Source organism: Apus apus, chromosome 6, assembly GCF_020740795.1.
Source record: "Apus apus isolate bApuApu2 chromosome 6, bApuApu2.pri.cur, whole genome shotgun sequence".
In the NCBI taxonomy this organism is placed as follows: Eukaryota; Metazoa; Chordata; class Aves; order Apodiformes; family Apodidae; genus Apus; species Apus apus.
The window spans coordinates 9,651,293-9,671,648 of record NC_067287.1 but is presented as its reverse complement, the minus strand read 5'-3'; the positions used below and the strand labels follow the sequence as shown (position 1 = coordinate 9,671,648).

Sequence of the window (20,356 nt, the reverse complement as noted above, 5' to 3'; positions counted from 1 at the left end):
AAAATGAAGGGAATGAAGGGAGCCAATGAAGATTGTGGCCTGGTGGGTCTCCTCAGTTATGAAAAGACTGAAGAAGGCATGGGAAATAATATTAACTTTAAGATCAGTCCTGTTTTTTTTGGTGTTGTTTTTTTTTAGTTCCAGAGAACAATGCCTGCCTTATCTCCCTCTGAATAAATAAATCATAACTGCCCGACAGTTCCCCAGTACAATAAACTTGACCAGATCTCCCAACAATTAGTTACGCGTTCTCTCAGCTCTGGTAAAAGTCTTCTTAAATGTGATGAATGTAAAAATAAGCTACCCTTGAATGTACTTTGCAAGATCTTTATTGGAAAAGTACAAATATTTAAGCCTGGTAAGGAGATAAACCCATAATGAAAGAGGTTGGCTGGTAAAAGATAAGACCAGAGATAGGAATAGAGTTTTGGATACCAAGTGAAATACAAATGGGATTGTGCCCTTTTACTGGGTCCTGGTGTTTTCCTGGTGCAGCTTTTAAAAAAAGAAAAATTAAATATGTACTCTCTCACTTCAGGAGCCAGGCACTGACTCCAGCAGCAGTTTTGGTGTAGAGGGCTGCCAGCTTGACCCTTTCCAGTGGCAGATTCAGCTCAATAAAACGCTGTCTGGGAGTATGACACCTTGGGTACTGCAATGCTTTCTTCTTAGGGGCTGCTGCAGCAGCACCTGGAGCCCAGCTGAGAAGGTGCTTCCCATTAGGCCAGGCTGGGGGCAAGCAGATGTTACCCATCAATGCTTAGGAGACAGCAGTCAGTGCTTTGGATGGAAGAGGGAGGCTTGGTGTGAGGCTTGCTCCTGCTTCCTTAGCAGAGATAAGGAAAAATTCTTCTCTCTTTGAATCCTCCGGACTCCAGCTCCCTATACATTGGATAGTGGTGCTGTCCACAAGAGCCCTGGTCCAACTTCGTAGCCAGGTACATCCACGGAAGCTGCCCCCAAGCCATGGATTTGCCAGACAAGAACAGAGCAAAAGACTCAAGCACCAGCATGCAAATAGCCCTGAGAGCTGACCCCAGGAGATATCGTTCTGGCTAGAAACCTGGTAGACCTTAGCACAGCTGAGGATCTTTGATTGCATAAGAAAAATATTCAGCACCTATTTTTTGTTGTTGTTTCTCAGGAAGGGCTGATTTTTTCCTTGGGATCCCCCCAGTTGTGTGTTCCTAGTTTATTGACTTGGCTGCACCTGTGTGATAGGTCCTGGGTTGGAAGGTAGGGTTCTCTGGGGAAAAGAAGCAGGAGCTGCACTGAGGCCCTTCTCTGCAGGTGCTATGAATCAGGATCAGGCTCTGGAGTGGGCAGAGCTATTTCTGTTAGTGTTGGTGCAGAGGAGGTCACTGAGTCAGGCAAGGCTCCTGGGTCACCTCCACACCAGGAGGCAGTGCTGGGAGATTCCTTGCATTTTCCAGCTATGCCCATCGTACAGCGATGGGTATCTTGGTGCAGCCCAGCTCTAGATGTTTATAGCAACATGCCATCTCCTTCAGACCATGCTACTGGGAAAGCTGGTGAGGCTCCATGACTGTGGAAAAGCAGGTAGGGAATTTCACACTGAAGGTTTATAGCTTGGAGCTAAACTTCAGAGCAGCAGCCTGGAGGTTTCACATTCAGCCTTAACTTCTATATGTCTTTTTACATGGAGGGTCATATATTTAAAGTGGATTTCTGGATTAATTTAAAGTTGTTTGGGGCTCTCTCCCTTAAGTAAAAACACGCAAGAGCCATGCTTTCTTGTGGAAATGAGCATAAATATGGATCTGTTTCTGTAGTGGTTTAGCACACAGCTGAGTTTACTCCAGAAAATGTCTGTTATAGGATGCATCATATAAATTTATTTTGAGTCACATCTTAGATACTGATCATGTCCTCCATAGATAATAATAACAGTTTGGGGTTATTACAGGTTCTGTGATGTAGCTGTTTAATATTTGACTTTTTAAAATATGTTCCACTTACTTGTAGACCACACAGGCTCTATCGGGGACACCTGGTATCTATTAGATTGTTTCAGTCCGTGGAACAAAGCTAATCTGATACAACTAGCAAAGCTGGGAGTTTTGCCATTGATTTCAACGGCAGCAGGATGAGACTCAGAAGGCTGAACTGTAAAAACAGAGCTCCATATGATTTTATTCACATCTAGCCTGTCAGGAGTAAAATCCCAGCAGCCAGAGGTCAGGGGAACTGCACTGCTTTGAGGTGCATGCACACAGGATTGCAAGCAGAGACAAACCACATGCATGCGTGGATTTGCCAACTTTCACCTGAGGTTTAATTGAAAAATGATCATCAGCTTAGTCTGAGCTACAGCAATAGATTAGTGGCCTGAATATTGCTGCAGATAGGATGCATCTTGGCAAAAATAATAGGCGTGTAGTAGTGCCAGCAGAAAGTAGAGCACTCCTCTGTGCCTTGCATACTGTACCTCTCTGAGCACCCAGGAGAAGGTCCAGTTGCAGCTGGCAGTGCCAAGCACCCAGTCCTCCCACCCGGGGTCATTCCTGAGCACTTAGCCTGGTGGAAATGCTGAGGCTCTCTGAGCTGGCAGAGGTGTAGTGCCTGTGGTCTTGGGGGAGGGACAAACTAACTTCCCAGGCGGGTTAACAGCACATTTGTAAGGTGTTTCTCCAGAAGAATGAAATCCAGGGTGCTACAGAAAACTTCAGGATTCTGCAGATGCCCTTTAATCCACTAATTCTTGACTACTGCATGAAATTCCTGGGGGGTCCCCTTGCTCCCCTCCCCCTCCCTCCAAATCCATCACAGAATTGGCTTAAAAGGCAGTGTCCTAAATGGGGGATTGGTTTCAAATCGTTTGGCTCTGCTGGTTTTATGGCTGTGCAGACAGCATGGGTACCTGTCCCTTGTGTGCTGGTTTACCCCAGCTCCAGAGAAGTCCCTGCTGTGGTGATGCTGAGTGAAGAGGAGACCATCCAGCATCCAGGAAGCATCCAGCCCATGCTTCTGCCTTTCAGGAAAGCTTACACCTCTGCCATGGATTTTTGTGCTTTGATATGTGTTACTCAGTTGGTGGGTTTCACTACCCTGAGCTTGAGAAGTTACTTGAAAGCTTTATTTAAAGTTACAGGTGCCTGTCAGGCTCCAAGCTCTTCTATATATCAAAGAAATTATTAAAAAAACAGAATGAACTTGCAGTGAGAGTTAAAGCTCTAAAAATAAATACAACTCTTCCCCATGCATAAAAGGAAAGAAGATGGACTTGGAGGCAATTTCTTGAGTCATCTGTCCCAACCTTTTGCATCCCACAGGGTAGAGGTTGCATTAATCTACCCCTAAAGTTCTCTGTTCTTAGGTATCTCTTCTCCTGGTGCTTTAATAATCTCAACAAGCAGTTACTGTGTTTGCCAGGGCAGCAGTGATCAACTGTACTGCTGCAATTCTTTTTATGCTTCTGTTTCTGCAAGAATTCTTTCATTTAGAATAAGACGCAGGTAAATGTTTGTGCATTAAATGAGGTTTTCTGGTCAGTTAAATAAAACAAAAATTAATACAGAGATGCAGGAATTCCAGTAACTCTTTACCATTTTGTTAAATAATGGAATTAACTTTATACTAATTTTTGCCAATGTCAAAGCATTCATGTTAAAGGTTTTAGAATGATTTCTGAGTAAACCAAGACAAGTACTAGAATAGACCTGCATACCATGTTTGTCAGAAATCCTTTTTTAGAGCTGTATTTTGGGTAAGAGAATATCAAATTAATCCAGTTGGAGCTTATGTAAGAGTAGAAAACTAAATACGGATTGATGTAATTTATTATTTGCCACTGAGTTACTGAAATTATTACATGACTATTTCAAAAACCCCTAGAAGGAAGAAAGTCCCCTAAAGCCGGAGGTCAGACCTGCACCAATTTTCAGCAATTCACAGGTCCTGGGAGTACAAAGCCATCCCCAGAGCTAGGCCTAATTCAGAGTAACTCCAGCCCCTGCATTCCTGGCAGACCACAACAGAAAGACAATAAATGGAGACAGGTTTTGTTTGGTCCAGTCAGCTCTTGCTACTGTGCTGCAGGCTCAATGGTTTGCTTCACATGAACACAGGACTGGACTCAATATATGCCTGATTTTTTTTGGCTTTTTTTTCTTCTTCTTCTTTTTTCTTTTTTTTTTCTTCACCCCCTGCCCCCTTTCCTCTGCCCCTCCATCCCCTCCTTTGCTTTTTAAATGCCTGTAGAGAGAGAAATTCACTCCACAGTTGCCGGGATCAGTGCCCCCCCAGTTGCAGCTTATGGTGCCTCTTGCCATGTCGCAGGTTCCCAGCCATAAATAAGACCACATTGCTGAGATCAGGGGGTTTGCAACATTATCAACAGGGACATAACAGGAAAAAAAACCTCGGGGCCTGATCCTGACCCCTTTGAACTTCATAGGAGCTGTTGCACAGGGAGCAAGCTCGTGTGCTATATGTGCAGAGGCATTAAGCTTAAAAGCAAGCTCTCTAAAAGGCTGCATTGTTTCTTGCTTGTACTCATAGTTTCTCGTGTAAAGTTCTATATATTCTTCCACAATAAATACATGAAACAGTTAATCCAACGTTATATTGTTTAGTAATATTTTACTTGCAAATGACCATCATTTCTTCTCTGCTCTGTTTGTTCTTCTGAATGTCTGTTTTATATGCTGGGAATGGAGGAGCTATTCTTTTAATGCCCATTTCTTTCTGATGATAATCGTTCTTCCTGGCAAGTGCTGTGACTCCAGCTAGTCTATATTTTCAATCAGTAAATATTGAACCACAAAGGCAAGGAAGGTCTGAGCTATGATACAGCCAAACCAAACAAATAGAAACCAGCCAGCTTTTTTTTTTTTTTTTTTTTTGGTCGTTGTTTTGTTATATTTCTATTATTTTCTGGATAGACCTACCCTCCTCTGAGGTGGTTCTAAATTACTGGTTTTCTTGTCCCGACAGGGATGTAAGCCAGAATTTTTTTTTATAGCAGCTACAGTGAGGAGGAATGGGAGTCTGGTGGGTTGGTGGCTAATACCCTGCCTGCCCTGCTGGCTGTAGGGGTGGCACCTGTGTGGCTCCCTGTGGGTGTCAGGGTGGTGGCCCACGGGGTGATGTTGAGCATCCCTCAGCACCGCCGAGTGCAGCACTGGGTTGGCACTGCCAGTATGGTTTTGCTGTGGGTACTTAGGGCTGCAGGGAAGCTGGTGCCTGAGGCTGGGGACAAGCCAGTCCCCACAGCCAGCTCGATGTTGTGGTAATCCCCCTTCTCCTGGTGATGCCCAATTGCAAAGACAACCACCGGGCCAAATCCCCAGCCCTCACCGAGGCAAAATACCATTGACTTTAATAAGCGTTTGCAGGGAGATTTCGGATAAGTCAATGTGGACTTTTGTCTGCGTGAGGACTGAAGGATTTGGCCTACGGTCTTTTACAGTACAAGGTTAATCAACATGCAGGAAATTCCCACACCCTGTAAAGGGCCCTATTGTACCTCTGCTCGACAGAAATCTCTGCTGAAGCACTGGAGTCCTCTGCTAAAAAGCTGCGGGTATGATGCGAACCAAAGTAACTCCAAGTCAGTTAACAGGATCTTCCCAGGAATGGATAAAAAAAAAACCCAAAACAAAACAAAAAAAGAAAAAAAAAGAAAAAGAAAGCAAAAAAAAAAAAAAAGCTCCCACCAAAAAAGGCAACCTGAGTAATTCAATAGGAGTTGGGTGGAAGTGCTTGCTCCTGCTCTCATTAACATCAATAGGAGTTTTCCCATTGATGGAGCCCATTCAGCAGGAGAGGAACTGGGCTTTACAGTAGCATTTTAAATTATATTCAAAGGTCACTTAAATTATATGGTCGCTTTAAAACCGCTCTCCAGAAACCTGAGTAATATTCAGTTATGCTGGGCACTTGCCTGAAAGTGTCAATTAGGATCTCTTTGGATACATTCACTTTTGAAAAAGCCACTTGGCATCAGCAGCTTGTTGTAGGAGCTGCTGCAGTCTAAGGTGTTAAAATGAAGCATTTGTTTTTGAAATGACCTATAAAGCCTGTCAGCATTTGCAATCCAGCTTGTGAGTGGTTGTGTAAGGCAGACTGTTTGATGTCCAGGCAGATAGTTTGCCACCTTGGGCAGGATCCAAGTTTTTCAGGGAGCTGAAATTATCACCAGACGGTATAGAAATACTAGCGTTTGGCAACATGGAGTATTGATAGAGACACCACCCTATAAATAATCTATTCCTCCTTCAGTGCTATGAGATCCTGGAAATAATATACTCTGTTATGAATGAAAGGTGTCAAAGAATAGGTTAGAAAATGCAAACACAGCCAAATGGCTCACCTGCCAGTGCAGGCACAGCTTGCCTTGTAAATAAGTTAGTTGTGCTTTCTGTGCTTGGTATTATATCTACAAGAAGCAATAAACAGTCTAAACACAGCATTAATTCTCAGCCTTATCACTTATGAATCCATTATGCCTTCATATAATTTCCTAATATTTATCTAGATGAACTAAATGTTACATAAAATCTAAAGGTGGTAAACATGCTGTCTGCTGAATTATTCTGTGCGTGCTGGGAAAGTAGCTCATGGCAGAATTGAATTATTTAATATTATTTTCCAGTATCATGTAGACGAAGCATAAGCTTCATTTTTGGATTATGATTTGTATTATGAAATGCTTATCAAGTGTTTTCCAAAGATTAGTTTAGTTTTAATTAAATAAACCTTTCTCAGGAGAAAGCTCCCAACTACTCTTCGTACCCAGAGGCTACCGTACTTGTTGTTTTTAATTATTTTTCACTGTTACCCAAACTGCTTTGGGTACTCCTGCCCAATTAAATCAAAGACACGGGCTTCTTATACACAATATGTTTAATATTTAATTTTAATTAAATTAATTAAATTGTTTATTTAATGTTACGTGCATTATTGTGCGTGGAGCAATGCAAAATTTATGATAGGAAGAATTTGCGGGAGCTTTCGAACAAGCTAATTACTGAGGTAGAAAGAGACTTCTCTCTTCCTAGGGAATAGGCATTCGACCATAAGGAGATAACAAAAACTGAAGTTGTTTGGATAAAATAATAGGTGGTTGCACAGCATTAAGAATTGTTTTACCTTACTTTATCTTGTAACCATGTATTATAATACTTGATTGTATTCTAATAGCTTTGACAGCAGCCTTCTCCCCCAGTTGTTGCGGGCAGATAATCAAGTATTTATTGGGGTAAATAAACCTGAAGCTAAAATAGAAATGTATTGGGAACATTAAAAATCAGCAACTCACGTGCCACAGATAAACATTTTTTGTCACACCCTGAGTCTCCAAGGTAATCTTTACAAGAGCCTGCTGTTTATTAAAAGGAGTAGCAAATAGAGAAAACCCTCTTTTTTTTTTAATGAGGTGGGTGCAGATTCTTTGTTGTGATAGATTATTATTATTTTTTTTTTTTCTGATGAAGATTTCTTTTTCATCCAAAATGAGCAGCACAATATTTTGGATGCTGTTTTAATCTGGTAATGCATCGTTTTGAGAAGGTCGCCGACGCTGGGTGTAGGTGGTGGCAAAAAGCTCTTTTCCGTGACTTCGATGCCAGTTATTGCTGTGGGAAATTAATAAGCAAGAAAAACATAAAAATATCTATTTGTAGGAATATTGGGTTTTAAGATTTATGTGAAGGCAGGTTGGAAGTCTCTCTTCTCTGTGTGAACATACCCACACAGAGGCTACGGGGACCCATCCAGAGCCCACTCGACTCACTGGGGGTCTTTCCCTTGATACTGGGATGGAGGGGACGGGGTTGAAACAGGCCCTTCTGGGCTGATTTCTCAACACTCAAGGAGGCAAACCTCCCACTGCACCCTGGCTGCATTCATCAGGAACACAGCTCCAGGAAGGAGAGAGAAGGATCAGGCCCTTCTGCTGCTAGGCAGCTGCAAAGGTTCCCGGAGAAGCAAACTAGCCTGCTGGAAAAGCCAGATCAGCCCTGCTTGCTCCTGCAGCCTTGCAGCTGCTGTGCTGCCTGCAGCTGCCAGCACAACCATTCCAGCTGAGCCAGATGTGGGTTCTTTTGGGGGAAAAAAATAAGGGAAATCATTTTGGCAAGTTCCCCCCCACCCCCCAGGAACTCACAATGCATTTCATGAACTTGATACATGTGCAAAGTCATGATGGGCATTATCCCTTTCCCTGTCTGAGGGTTAAAAGCGTTTTCAGAGTGAAATATAACACATTACTTCTCTGAGTATTGTGACAATTGAAACAAATATAAATAAATGTATTCACAGGAATTATACATATAATAATTAACAACTCCTCAGCCTCAAGAGCAGAACGGCGAAAAACAATCTTTCTTGAATGTTAGAGATACTCATAGAGCAATAGTTTTATTTCAGCAGATTAAATAGTATCATAAAAGTAGCTGATGATGCAGTAAATTAAAAATCAGACTGGGGTCGACTTTACAGCAGCTTTTTTTTAGTCTAATACAATTACCCATTACTGGCTAAACATTAGTTTTAAATCAACAGCAGTTGTCACAAAGAATTTTCTCTTAAAATTATTACTGGGAGAATCTAAAATGAGAGCAATATTACTGGATATACAAAGCCTGAAGAAATCTTAATACTGAAGGAACACACATCATAAAGCCTCATCTAGATGTAATTTTTTCCCTGCAGTCTCTATTCATGTGTAGACCCAGGCAGAGGGATACATATAATGCTCCTGCCTGAGGTAGGTGCATATATCAGGAGGCAAATCCACTTGAATTCAGAGAGATTCCAGCCTCTTCTTAAAACATTCTGTGCAATATAGGAAAAGCTCAAGAGTTCCAACAGTTTGCCGTGGGGAGGGGAAGAGGTTTGATGCCCTGAATAAAACGGGAAAAGGCTGCATGATGCTGGAGACTGGGGAGTCGGGGGAGAGGCTGGGGAGGGAACTGGGGGTGCCACGGGGTCCCCAGGCAACGTGGGGGGACCCTCTCCCCAGCTCCCTGTGGCTGGCACCAACACAGCACTCAGACTGCTGTCATTCCCAGCTACTGTGACAACAAGAATGGGTGCAAAACAGCCATTTTTGGACGCTTGCTTTTCCTTCCCTTCTCTTCTCAGGAAGACCCGAGAGAAGCCTGGAGAAAAGGACAAGTGTGTCAAGCTAACGTGGCGTACTCAAACTGGGCCATTTTGCAGGTATAAATTAATGTTTTTACCAGCCACAAAGACATGCAGAAGCTGTTGTCAGGGTTCCTGTGCTTGCAACAAATTGGGTAGAAGCTTGGAAATAAGGTCCACGGTGTAAGTCAGGGCAGGCAACTGCAAGGGAGAAATAGCTATATGATTTACAGAGTAAATGACTGGCTTCACTAGATTTCATTATATTCACTGAAAGGTTCTTTACGTTTCAGCCTGTTTATATTTTATTCAGAGATCTTTCCAGGGCAGGAGGCTGAGCAGGTATGCTGTTGCCATTTCCTCAGATGCGTGCAGGGTTCCCAGAGTTATTTATAAAGGCAAACTTTGACTTTTATAGGCAGCACAAGATTATTTTCCCTAGCTAAATATATGTTTTAGTAAGTGTGCTAAAGGTACTTTAATATATAGGCCTGTTATCCGATGAGCTTACTGCAACAGCTGCTATTTGTCCATGACAGCATACTGCTCTAAGATTGATGGGTGGAGGACTTGTAGGAGCCAGCACCCAGGAGACCCTGTCCTGGCACCCTGGGCTTTCCCAGCTGGTGCCCTGTACATGGTCAGAACAGCAAATACAGGCAGGTCAGTCCGTGGCCACCATCTGGCAGTGCTGCCTTGCTGTGGCTGTCGCTGGGCAAAATGGAGCCAGGGAGCTGTGGGAACCTGTTTTTGAGCGTCCCAATGTTACTGCTTATTGCACATGAGGCCCAAAGAGAGCTGGTAATTGAGGGAGGTAGGGCTTGTACAGAGCCATGGGAAGATACATGCTGTGAGCTTTCTTCAGGCTCAGAATTTGGGTGGAGACCTCAGAAGAAAGGAGGTGCAGCAAAAGGAGAGTGAGGGGGCGGAGGGTTTGACTGCAAAAACCTGAGCCAGCTTCTGCTTACTGCTAGGACAACTCATCCCTTTGTGTGGGGCATTTCCATGAGCATAACTGCATCATGTGTTGCTGCTGTCTTTAACTTCTTTTTAATCCAACACTGGCCATTCTCCTTCCCTTTGTCCATGTCATCAGCTGCAGTGTTACCCAAGTTCCCCTGCCCTTTCTGCAGAGAAATACCCAGCCTCTGGCAGCACCCATTTCCCCAAGCCCTCCTGCAGCTACAGCTGCACTCCCACAGCCCTGGTCACTGAGGGGGTCACCTTCTGGTGCACTAACCATCTAAGTGACAGGATGAACTTCCAGGTCTGTGCCCCAGAGCCGCTGTGTGACTCCTTCCCTTCCTCCTGCTCTGGGACTGGAGCCTTGCTGGCAAGGTGAGAATGAAAGATGAAGGAGGACACCTTGGTGCTGGGGTGCCATGAGCCACAAGCACAGCTAATTTCTGCCCCTCCTCATGAGGGTGCAAAAATTTTCTGTGACTTTGCATCTGAGTCAGGAGTGCAGGTCTTCAGGAAGGGTATTCTTGACCTGACAGTGCTCCACCAGTGCTGTTCAGATCTACCACATAAGTTCCACCAGATTGGAACCACCTCAAGCTGCAATGGCAAAGCTGTGTGTTGTACCACAACACAGTCTATACTATTATTTAATAGTAAAAAACCCCATATATACAGTGTTTTTATAGAAGAATCTATTTGATTGATGTATTTTAAAGAAAATAATCTTTAAAACTGGTTTAGAAGAGCACTTCTGGACTTATAAATGCCATGAATTTAGTGGTACCAAGGCTCCCCTTTCTTGCTCTGCATCTCCCAGGCTCCCAGCAGGTAACCTTGATGACAGAGAGTTCAGAGCATTTCGTGGTGTATTTAGCATTACAGTTGTTTGATGAAGTGGAGCAATTTAATTATTCCCATTTTTCAACAGTGGAGCTGAGGAATAGAAAGCCAAATGATTCGCCCAAAGTTGTACAAGAAGTCTGTGGCAGAGAAAGGCTTTGCCCTGGGGCTTTCCTGCAAGACATTATTAAGACTCAACTTCAAAGACAGGACATTTTGATACATAAAACAACTGCTGCTGCTCTAGGACGGAGTTTTACCTTGTCTACCTCAGCTTCAGGCCAGCATAATTTGTGGTGGGTAGGAAAAAGAAAAAAACACCCAGAAATGAAGTAGAGACTGAATCTCAAAAACCTGAGAAAATTAATAGGAGAGAGGCAGAGGCTTCTGGTTAATTTATTGCCTTCTTATGCAAGAGGTGTAGGTAGGGATGTAAAATATATCACGAGGTTACTTACGTGTGTGTGCACAGACCTACATTGTGTTCCTGTTCACAAGTTTGATCTATTTAACCATTTTGGTCATGCTCTTCATATTCCCTGCAACAAATAAAAGGTGGCCCTGTAGGCAGAAGTCTTGCACACCAGGTTTAAGTCTAGAAGTAATTTTGTTTTGTTCATAGTGGAGTTATTAAGCCCTCGTAATATGGGTTTACAGCCGAAGTGCTGACAGACTTAATTTCAAGAGCAATGTGATTAGGGTGATGTGCAAGGTAGCTCTGTACTGGTACTTACTTTGATTAGCTGTGACAGTGCTGTAAGCCCAGCCGACTGAGGAGAAAACAACACTAAAGCAAACAAACAAACCTCCTCCATCAGCAGACAAATTTTGCTTTTGGAGACATGCATAGAGTCACAGAATCATTAAGGTTGGAAGGGACCTTAAAGATCATCAAGTTCTAGCCCCCCTGCCACGAACAGGGAACCCTACCACTAGATCAGGTTGCACTAGGGGACTCGTGATGCCAAGCAAATTCCAAACCAGCAGAGATTCACGTGTGCTTTTTGCTAATATTTATTTTATGACACATTATAACTACTGTGTGTTTCTGTTGCGATGAACCCTTGGGAAATAAACCTGGGAACTGTGTTGTGGTGAAAGCCAAGAGGCCACAACTTTATTAAACACGAAGCTGGCGCAGAAGGTGCAGGCGGGAGCGGTGGGTGCAGGCTGAGGGCTGAGGGCAGGCAGCAGGGCTGTCAGGCTCCCTGCCTGGCACCTCCGTGTCCCTCTCACTGGGACAGGCAGCCCAGATCCCTCAGGTCATGCTTTGCACCTGCTCGTGTCCACCCAGACCAGTGGAAATGTCATCGTGCCAGGATCAGCTGCGTGCCGGGAGCTGCACCCCGCTCAGCTGGGGACCAGGGATTATTCGCAGTTATTGCTCTGAGGAAAGCTGCAGAGGGAAAGGAAAATTAAGGAAAAACAACATTCTCCATAAAAAAGTAATTCCCTGGCAGTGTTGATCAGCTGTGTGTATCATTCTCAGTTATTTGCCTGGCTCTTGCTCCAGGTTGTGTTTCTGCCTGGGTGTCACAAGGCTGCCAGGGCGTGCACCTCTTCCCAAACACAGATGCTGGTAAAGTGAATGCAAACATACAACCCCCTCCTCAAAACAAGTGGGTATAGAATAGGAAAATATCCATCTTTTATTAATGAGATGGTAAAACCCAAATCTAATGAGTTTGTACTGTCTGAGCACCAATCTCGTTAAAAAGCTCTATTCCCTTTCTTTTAGATCAAAACCTGCAATAGTCCTTCCCTAAATATTAATCATTTGTCTGCTGGGACCATGTTCATTTTCCATTTTGTTCTTCCACCAGCATTTTTAGGGACTGAATAATTGCTCTCTAGAAACAATTATAAACCTGGTTAACTCTTCCCTTACCCACCTTCTCTTCAAAGTGCAGTATTTTGTCCTGGTTTTAAGGGACTTATGAATCTGGTCCCTCATTCCCACACTGTCTGGGGACTGAAAGCTTCTATGGTAAAAAAAAAAAAAAAAAAAAAAAGAGAAAGGCAAATGAATACCTTTTAAACCTTTTTTTTAAGTCAGTGATTTTATATGGGGGTTTCTATGGGATAGTGGTGAAAAATCAGAGGCAAAAGTAAACTGTGCATGGACGGACTGTTAGTGATACTTGTTTCTAGATGGGGGACTTGACAGCTCTCTGTAGTCAGAGCATTAATTTACTTTTTTAAAATCTACTACATAAGAAAATGGAGTTACTTATCTTTTCCAACTCAATGGATGCTCCCTTCAAATCTCCTTGTGGGAAATGCCTATCTGTTCAAGAGTCCTGACTAGAAGAGGCTGAGTCACAAAATTCCATTTTGAATACTAGACATGTCCAGAAGCAGAAGATGCAACTTTCACCCTCCTGTCTTTAATTTTCAGCTCTAATATAGACATATTTTCCCCACAGTTACAAGAGAACAGCAATGTGAAGGATGATTTGGTGGCAGAGGTCTTTGCCTGAGTGATGATGATAATATTTTGCTAAGAGATAACAGGGTTATTCATTTTCCTTCACTGAGGCAAAAGCATGTGTTATTTCTAAAAGTGTGGAGTTTAATGCCTGAAGCCAGGAAGTGTGTAGCAAAAAGCACTCTGAATTTTCTGGCTCTTCAGGGGTCAGATCTTAGAAGCCAAAACTCAGATCCAATAAAGGGAATTAAGAATCTCAATACTAACGAACTATTGTGGGATACAACAGTCAGCTCCAGGGGTCCTGCTACCCTGGGGCATCAAAGCATCTTATAAAGCTACTGCTTTAGTTTGTCCTCCTATTAAGAGGATGATATCTTTGCATTGACAGAACACTCTTTTGGTGTTTTGATTAAAATTTATGAAGTCCTGTAATCATCTGTTCTTGCCACTCATTGCCATTATGATTCCCCAAATGCCCTTTTCTATGTTTTCTCCCTTCTCAGAGGTGTCTGTGGTATTCAGATCACCTCTGTCTGAAAAAGTGGGAGGACAGAACACTTGTGAAGGCACTCTAGCTCCTGATTGGAGTGGTGGTGGCATAAAAGGCTCTGGAAACAATGTTGGGCTGAGGAATGAGGCCAAGAGGGGTCTGCTGTGCCCTTCTCCATAGTGTCAGAAGAGACATGAAGAGCTCGATGGTTGTGAGCAGTAAACAATCTGGCTAATCAAGGCTCTTTGCAGATGGTGACAGTTGAGCAGTTCTTACTGTGGGGAATTTTTTCTAATTACTGATAAGATCATTCAGCACCACATTGGTTTTCACTCTCTTTCTGGAGGTGTGATAAGTTCTTGACAGTAAAGTACAGTCTTTTCCACAATTCCAGGCTGCAGGTCTTGCTGGAGGTCAGACAGTGCTTGGGGCACTGAGGCCCTGCCCCATCTGAGCCCTCTGCAGGTGTCGTGCAGGACCCACCACTTGCCAGTGATTTCTTTTCTTTCAAGGAAGCAGTTGTTGAAGTCTTTCTAACTGCCCTTTCTCACCTCCTTGGGAACTCTCAGCTTTAAGGAAGACTTCTGAGAAGATTGTAGCAAAATAATTGGACAACTTTTGGCTGTTTGGATTCTTACTGACACTGACAGGTTAGCCTGACAGCTAGGCAGCAAGAAAACTTGAGCAGTGAAACCAAGCTGCTCTTGTGTGCTGACTCTTCTTCTGTCAACATGGCATTTTTTGGCCAGCAACACGGAAGTCTGTTGTGAGATGTAAACATCAGACTGGACACCTCACCCTCAGCTGTGGCCACAGCTGACAGCAGCAAACCATGGTGTTGGATATGTAGACACAGGGATTAGAGGTGGTTGATGGACTTGCCAGTAAGGGTAGACCGGGAGAGGCTGGCCAGTTTTGTAGCTAGGAGTTTCCTGGTCTCTTTTCTTGCTTAGGTGGGACTACCTAGGGTGCACTGGGGAGGTTCTGGACTTTTGGAGTATCAGACTGTTCTTGCTCTTTGTGCATGGCAGACATGCTGCATCCTTTTCCTTTGCCTACAGACCCTGTCATTAATCAGACCCTGCCTTGATTACTTACGTATTTATCCCCTTAAAACCAGACATTTTGTACAAAGACCATTGCTTTAACTATCCAGGGTTTGTGAAGAGTGTGTCATGTTTTGGCCTACCTATTAACATTTCACACAGAAAGTACTGCACTGGCTGTTGATGGTACAGTTTGAAAAGCTGAAAAGTGGTGGTGTGTGGTCCAGACTTCAGCCATAGAAGAGATCTGGTCTTTTGGCTGGTAGCTGAGGAAACCTGAAGTATTTGGTCAAGCTGCTTTAATGAGGTACAACTGAGCAACAGGGCACTCCTTACCAGGAACTGCTGGCATGGGAGTTATTTTTCCCCATGATCTTGCAGTACCCACCTTCAGTTGTCTGAAATTCCCTAACTTACCAGAGTGACATGGATGGGCTGGGCATGGCTTGGAGACCCAGGGCACAGGGGAAGATACAGCTTGACAGAAGGCAGCTCTTTGAACCTTTTGAGGGGGAGCAGGTAGTGTCACAGATTGCAGTGGGCAGAGTCCTGAGGCTGTCCTGTTGAAGGAGAAACATTCTCAAAATCATCTGTCTCACTTCAGGCTTCAAAACTGTTAATTGTAGTTAACTATTTAATAGACTTTGTAATGACTTTTACATTTATGTATTTGGCTTATGGAAAATTGCCTCCAATGGTACGTATCTGCAGGGCTGCTGGCACTTAGTGTTTGCCTCTTCTTACTTTGCTCTGTGTCATTTAACTGCATCACTGCCTGTTTTTATTTTCTCTCGGTCTTCATAAACTGTCATCTCAGTAGCTTTCACTTTTCTTTGGTCCCATATTTCCATCACTTTCCGCTATTTTTGCCAGAAGAATTGAGCATCTTCTCTCAAAACTCTCTAAATGTGATGTATCTCATCTAGCATAGCCTGGATGCTCTTGCATGTGGGAAACAAGGACAAACAGTATCAGTTCATGTATTTGAAGAAGGATCCTTTTATACCACAACAATCTAGTATTAAAGATAAATTAAAACTTGACATTCTTGTTCACTGATTTTTTTTTTTTTTAATTTTTTTTTCTTTCAGACCCCATTTAGATTTCTTGTTTACATAAATCAAACGATTTATGGCTGTGAAACAAAACAATGGGTAGTGCTGACACTGGGTTATTGAAATAGATCTGCACAGATCATGTTTTGGGGAGTATTTCAGTGTCTGTATCCATTCAGATTTTGGCTTCTCTGCAAGACTTCAGAGATCCCAAATGTTGGTTCCACACACATAATAACTTATTCATAACTTCTTTATATGCTGCTGTTCTTCCTCATAAATATACTAATAAAACTCATTATAGAAATCAAAGCCAGCTAATAAAAAAATATCTGATGGACAGCTGTCTCTGGATGCATGAATTATAATTGCATGAAGAAAGATGATCTTATTATACCAGGATATCTTTGCTCTGAATAAATTTCTGTTATTGGTGTGTAATCTTTTGACTGTGGCCAGATGATAGGAACTTGCCCAGACAAGCCCTGTACAGTATTACTATTGAGCTATGCTCTCACTTTGCAGAATTACAATTAGATAAGTGATGCTGGAAGTTGTGTCTTTGAGCAGGAGTGGCCTGAGCGAGGCTGAGGGCTGGGGGGAACAAGAAGCAGTCATCATCTGAACTGGTCTTACCACTCTAGCCTGCTTTCAGGCTATAACTTAATGCCATACACTGATTTAGATGTAGCCCTTGTCAGCCAAGAATAAGACTATAAGACACAGACATTCTAGGACTTGACCCATACTTGATTGTGAATACGTGATTGAACTCTGAGCTGACAGACAGACAGAGACAGCCATTAGTGTGGGAAAGAGAATTTGTTCTGCCATGTAAGATTTCAAAATATCTTAAACTCTGCTCTGTAATTTAAGCTTAGGACTCTCTCAGCAAATTTCTCAATAGTATTTGACTGAGCTGAGTGTTTTTTTTCTAAACTTATTCTTTCCCCGCTTTTGCTTCTGTGCTTTGCTAATAAAAATGGCAGCATCTATTTTTGAAACATCTCCTGGGGTTCTCTTATCATGACTGTCTTATTTCAAGGGATTTCTCCTTACATCGCCAGTATTCATATTAACTAGAACAAACTGATACTGAATGTTGAAGCCACAAACCTTTAATGGGTCCCTTCGCTTTACATTTGAGACAAGTTAAGGCACTTGCATGACAGTGATGGAATTCTGGGTATCTGCTAAGGCTGAGCTACAAGGGCAACAACTAGAAAAGGGCAAATGATCTGTGGATACTTGCATTTCTTTCTCTGGAAGTGTTCTGACCCTTCTCCAAGAAGCTGAGTTAACGTTGAGCAATGCTGACGTGAGAGAGCTGGAAGAAGTTTGTGTCCTCCAGAAATTTAGAGAACACCTACAAATAGGAAACTTTCTCTGAAGAAAAGGGGTTTTCTTAGTGCTGTGCCTGATCTATCAGACAAGGAGCAGCACATGTCAGACAGTCTTTTATGCTCCTGATCTGCTGCATATGATAAAGTAATGTGGACTCAAAACTATTTTAAGAAAGGATAAGAGCAAAGGAGCATGCAGCATATCTCCCTCTTTTACCCTGGAAGACTGTCTTGAAAATCAGGCAGAATTAAGAGAATCCAAAGGACTCACAAAGGATCCAGAAAGTAAAACATAACAATAGAAAACTCCTCCTGTTTCTTGACTTTAAGAATGCATTTAAAAAACCCCAAACAATTCTCCAGTCCTTAGTAGGCAAAGATCAGTGAAAAGATCAGAATTATATTTAGCAGTAATGAGGGCATCAGATGCACAGTGAGAAGCCTGTTCCTGTATTTATCATATTTAAGGTTTGATTAAATTATTTCTGCTTCACAAATGTACTTAATATCAACAAGAGTGCTATTTACACTGATTTTTTAATTGAAGGAATTTAGTAATCTTTTATGCTAGCAATTTGCTTGCAAGCAGATTTTTTTTTTTCGCTTCAAATTTGTTCTGTCAAAATGGTTAGACAAATTGTTTCTACAAACATATTTGAATTATGAATTATGTCTCAGTTATCCATAGCCAGATATTTGCTGTAGGTAGCCAAAAGTTAGGGTTATACCTAAACTTGTCATCTGAGATCCTTCTGTTATCCAAGTGAGAGAAGATGGTGTCTCAAAAAGGTGCTTCATCCTATGAGGATGAGGCTGGAGTTAATCCCCTTGGGTTGTAGCTGTATCTTTCTATTGCCTATGGATAACCCCTTGCAGACCTGGACCCTAAAGTTTAGATGGTTAAAGACACTCGAGATGTTTTGTGACTGGTATTCAGATACCATTTTTGGTCCTCAGCAAAGTGGTTTAATATTTATGAGCTCCTCCCATTCCAGACAAATTTCAACTCTTGACTAAATTGTTTTCAGCTTTAGGGCCAAATTCACTATTTGTGAGCATTTGTATGCAGGCATCCTGGGAAGCCTGGGCTGTGGAATGGAAAGACAGTAAAACAAATTCTGGTCTGATTTCTAGTTTGGTGCTGGGTTTGTGACTACAGCCTTCTGTAATTCAGCAATTCAAGGGAAATATGTCATCAAAGGACAGAATGTGATGTCATCAACGAACAGCACTGTGACAACTGATGCCATGGACTGTGTGGGCCTTGTAATAAGAAATTACAGAAAAGAAAACATTTAGGGAAACCTCAGGAAGCTGTCTGATGCTGGGAACACCTATTGATACCCAGCAAGCACATTATTTTTCTTGGAAAAATAAGGGGAAAAAAATAATAAGGAAAATCCATGTTGTAGGGATGAGTGAAAGATGATTGGAAATTGTGTGGATTGTTTTCTGTGAGGATCAAGACTAAAAGCAGAGAGCAGGCAAAGCCCAGCAGTCACTGAGAGCTGGGAGCAATGACACGGGGATGGTTCCTCTGCCCGTGGTGGCAGCCAGGGGCCACCCATGTCCTCTGGAGCATCCCACTACCACAGGGCTCCCACTCCCATGCCGGGGGCTCATCCATAAGGTGAGGGACTGGAATGACAGCCGTGGTACCTCGGGACATCTTTGCCAGCATCCCTGTTTGTGCGGAGGATGGAGCTGAGCCGCCGCTTCCAGGATCGCAGCGTAAAGCGCAGGAAAAAGAGAAAGTGTTTTACATGCTTTTAAACACAGGGACTAGTGATACTGTCACTGCCTGGGTTTGCCTACAAACAATGCATCCAGCTGAGTAATTTATTCTCAGTGTATAATCTTTGACAGCTGAAGAGCAGAAAAGCTGTTCAATACGTTTGGAAATGACTGCAGCTACAAGGTGTGAGAGCAGTATTTAATATCTATTTTGAAACCGATACTGGAGACACCTGATAAACTGCCAGAAGATGGGGTTTGTAACACACAAAGCTAAAATGTGAAGTACTAACAAACACTGAAGCCACTCATAGGGCAATATAATGTAGTGTGGAGTTTGGACTCAATTTATTTTGCCCCTATAAAATGCAGTTGTCTGAGTTGTTTAAATCTCATGGGTCAACAGGTGTAGATTGAAAATTTCACAAGAGTGAGCAGTTTTGAGTGGAACCTCCTTCATGTTGTGTTGCAGAGTGTGGGGCTGCCATGCTCTGCCTTAGCCCACTGCCAGCAGGAGCAGGAAAGAGCAACGGGGCAAAGAGAATGGCAAACAAGGAACCAAACTTCTTCAAGCCTCAGAATAAGCTGTGTTTGGTTATGGTTGAAGCCTCAGTCATTGTTGTCAAGACTCTTTGTTCTCTTATTTTGGAAACAGAGATAGAAGGGCTTAAAATTATAGCATTGAAAAAGAGCATCAGTACACACAAAAAAAGCTTAACAAATGCCATTTTCACAGTCACCTTTGCATTGATAGGATAGGCATCACATCAAGCCTAAAACCAGGAACAAACAACTAATAGGTAGATATGGGAATAAGTAGATTCAATCTTTTAAATATGTAGCTACAGCATCTGTATGGTCTTAAGGCTTGGTGGTGCTGTCTTACAAGGTTCATTAGTACAGTGGTGGAGAATTAACCATGTAACAGGCTGCCTGGAGTGGTGAAGAAAAAGCCCTTCTGCAAATCACATCTGACAGGCTAAAGTGCTCAGACAGCTGGAATTTGGGGAGATTTTTTCAGGAAGCCAGGCTTGTTGCTCCTGGGCCGAATGGGAGGTGATGAGGCGTGTGCCCCAGGTGCCTTGTGAGGTGCAGGTCTGTCCTCAGTCCCCCTGGCTTTGGACAACAGGAACCCCCATGGAGGGGAGGGCTCCCTTCATCTGTGAAATGGCACCTCATGTATTCTCTTACCAATCCCCCATTTTTTTTTTGAGTCCCATCAATGAAATGCATCAGGGCCTTCAGGAGAAGCACTGCAGAAGACTTCTGGACAATCTTCATTTATGCTAAGGCTGTACCCCATAGTCAAGTGGGTGCTGTGAAGGCTGGGGATGGCTCCACACGAT

General features: G+C 42.9%; 1 long non-coding RNA gene across 1 annotated transcript in view; it reads right to left on the bottom strand.

The window, feature by feature from the left end:
- Positions 1-11,957: 11,957 nt before the first annotated feature.
- LOC127386381 (uncharacterized) overlaps positions 11,958-20,356 on the bottom strand; it is a 32,619-nt gene continuing 24,220 nt past the window's right edge. Inside the window, exons 2-3 of the long non-coding RNA XR_007889863.1 lie at positions 15,296-15,438; positions 11,958-12,307 (exon numbers count right to left, since the gene is read on the bottom strand). This is a non-coding gene — a long non-coding RNA (uncharacterized LOC127386381). The remainder of the gene's footprint in view (positions 12,308-15,295; positions 15,439-20,356) is intronic.